The sequence below is a fragment of the Lactuca virosa genome, chromosome 2 (assembly GCF_052849685.1).
Source record: "Lactuca virosa cultivar CGN04683 chromosome 2, Lactuca_virosa_CGN04683_v6, whole genome shotgun sequence".
Taxonomy (NCBI): Eukaryota; Viridiplantae; Streptophyta; class Magnoliopsida; order Asterales; family Asteraceae; genus Lactuca; species Lactuca virosa.
The window spans coordinates 86,575,178-86,578,698 of NC_136427.1; positions in this window are offsets into that span (position 1 = coordinate 86,575,178).

Sequence of the window (3,521 nt, forward strand, 5' to 3'; positions counted from 1 at the left end):
TTACATATTTGATGTACAATCGTATCACAAATCGGTACAAGTAGTTATCAAGAGGAGCTTACAAAAATCTAGTGTAAGAATCCTAAGCTAAATGCTTCAAACTCCACTTCCTTTTACACATTTACTTGAACCTGAAATAAATCCAAACAACAAACATATAAGCTACAAAGAGCTTAGTGAGCAACCTACATAACATATTTCTGACACCGGGTCTTCCCTTTATCATTCATTTTGGATTTACTGTTAAACAATCCATCATCGATAACATTCAACCTTTCCTCACTAGTAATTAATATTACATATAGTATAACTTTTCTAACAACGATTTCTCTCCTTATCATTAAAGCCTTTTAAACTTTCACAACAATATATTCTTTCACAAATATAGTATTTCAACCACCAAGATTACTATAAATTTATAATTCTCCAAATGATAATATTACAACCACCAAGGCTATTATCATAATATAATATTAACATACACATATTTATATCTTCTCACAACCCTGTGGTATTTCAATCACCAAGATTACCACATATCATTTTCACTCTGTGGTATCTCAACAACCAAGATTACCACAAAAATTTATTCTAAGTCTGTGGTATCTCAATTACCAAGATTATCACAATAAATTATTCTCATTCTCATGACATCCCCAACACTAAGAGTACCACTATAACTCATTCTAATTTACATCGTATCTCCATTACCAAGATTACCACTATAACTCATTTTCATTTTCGTGGTATCTCCAACACCATGATTACAACTATAATTCATTCTTTCATAAATGATCATATAGTAGTAATTACAGCACTAAGCATACTACTAATAACTAATTCTTACACAATGGTAATTACAACACAAAGCATACCACTATTTCTTTCTAAACAATCCACGGGTATAACATTACAAACCGAGTCCACCATTGACCTAAATTTTACAATACCAAATCATAGGTATAATCGGGTTCCAATACTAAACGTAACAATTGATAATAATCATACTATTGCATTCAACATAATATAATAATAACATATATATATATATATATATATATATATATATATATATATATATATATATATATATATATATATATATATATAAGGATGTGAGGTTACCTACCTTGTTAGTTAGTGACAATTAACTATTACCCTTGGCTCCCAATCTTTAAATGATGCACTTGTTTAATATTATTTGAGAGAAACCTATTCAAACAACAAATCAAGTTCCTTAGAACTTGTCTTGGCTCATTAAGAGCTTAATGACATTTCAAATTTCCTAATTTCACATTTTTCTCCCAAAATAACCACATGACAATCTTTGTCAAAAAACTAGTTAACGTTCACGAATTAAACTTCCATATGACTTAATTGATTAAGTTCTTAACCCAGTTTATCTGTATCATTAATTTCATCATTTAGGCTTTCAAACCCTAGTGATCAAATACATTGATTCAACCATGGAATTACCATGTGAAGCTTCTAGTTAGATTCTAAACACTTACAATAACATCATAATCGAATTATCAACCAACTAATCCAAGCTTCCAACTCAATTCACACATTTAACATTAAAGCTCAAAAGCTTAAATCAAAGATAAAATCTTACCATTATGTGTTTCTATAGATTACAAATTGTTTCCCTTGATATACCCTTCTGTATACAACTTCACAACCTCAAAATCGACCCAGAAGAGCCATACTTTGAGTTGGTACGATTTTATTCGAAAGCATAAATTTAACAGATTGAATATGCATTTCTGCAATGTCGTCATGTTGTGGTAGCCTTCATTCCACGTCGTGGTGGCAATATGACAGCAGTTCACATTCCAGATTTGGCCATTTTTCCACCCCAACTTCAAACATTCATAACGTTTTCGTTTCAAATCCATTTTCATTGATCTTTTTATCCAAACAAAGATATTAACAAACCCTAAAATAATATTTAATTACGTTTGGCTTAAATCATAAAACTTAATCCATTAATTCATTCAAAAAGATTAAAACACCAACTTTTCCTATTTTGCCCTTTTTGTTCTAATACATAATTAAGTGGCTTAAATCATTTAACCAACTTGATAAATCATCCGATAATGTCATTAATCATATTTTTACAATTTCTCAAGATTAAATCTTCATTATCTCGTCATTTTCTCAAAAATGATCAAATTACCCTTTTGTCAAACTATTCATACAACATAGTATTATGATTTATTTTGGATTGTTACAATTACTCTCTTTTAAAGAAATATCGTCCTTGGAAATCTTTTTAGAATCTTAGTAATCATATTCCAATTCTTGTGTTTAGTTATTTCAAACTTATCATATTTTACACAATATAGCAATCTACTTTTCTATTTTCTTTCATATATATGCAATTTTCAAACTTTCTTTATTAATCCCTGTCCCTTCTGATATAGTAATAGTTGTTATGAAAAACCGGTGTTACAAGGTCTCCCCCCTTAAAGAGATTCCATCTTTCAAGATGGTTACAACTTGGTTATAACAACCTACTTTATTATCCCCTATCATTGACATGTAAGTATAAATCATTTATATAACAATGATTACTATAGCATACCGTAATATGCTTTCTATCTAACTATAATTTCTCCAACATGCTTTTCACCATTCTTTCTCAATTATCATACATGTTACTCTATGGTATTACAGTCACCAAGACTACCATTATCATCAGTTTCCAACACAATGATATTTCAGTGACTATGACTACCACTAAATCTAAAAATTTGTATTCGGGATGTTATGGTCACCAATACTACCCCGAGGTACGAAGCCATCATGAATGTTAACATTACAGTCACTAAAACTGCTAGGTTCTATTTCTACACTCAGTTTACCATGAGTATCTTATCAACCAGATTCATATCCAAGTAATCATATGTGGTTCATATTACAAATTAATGCCAATCTTATTCATAATAATTGATCATTCCCAACTAGCACTTGGTTATTCAATTTATAGCTCAAACTAAGCCACAAATAATAGCATAAACACCTTACACAATATAGTTTATCTGTCATTTCATTCCTCAAGATGAAACTTGGTTGTTAATCCCTTCAATTTGTCTTCAAGATTCGACCATCTCGCCAAGAAATCATCCCTTTATTGCTGAATTCCGTTTATGCTATGTTATGTAGTGCTTTGGACTAAAAAAATACGATTTCACGTCTTTTATTTATTTATTATTTTTATTTTTTTTATCGTCTGATATAATCACCACATCGTGGTGATATCATGCCCACGTTGTGGTGACGGACGAAACCCTTTGTCATGTTTAATGTATTTTGCAACAATTTTCATCCTTCAGAAAAGGTTTTTGTCACTAAAACTTTTAACAACCTACTTTCATCACGTCGTGGTAAATTTTTGCCACGTCGTGGCTCTTTCAAAGTACATTATCCTTGTTTTTACGTCAAATGAATCACCACTTTCTACGTCGTGGCGCCTCCTTTACTACGTTGTGGCTTCTGTAATTTCACAATCTTATTTC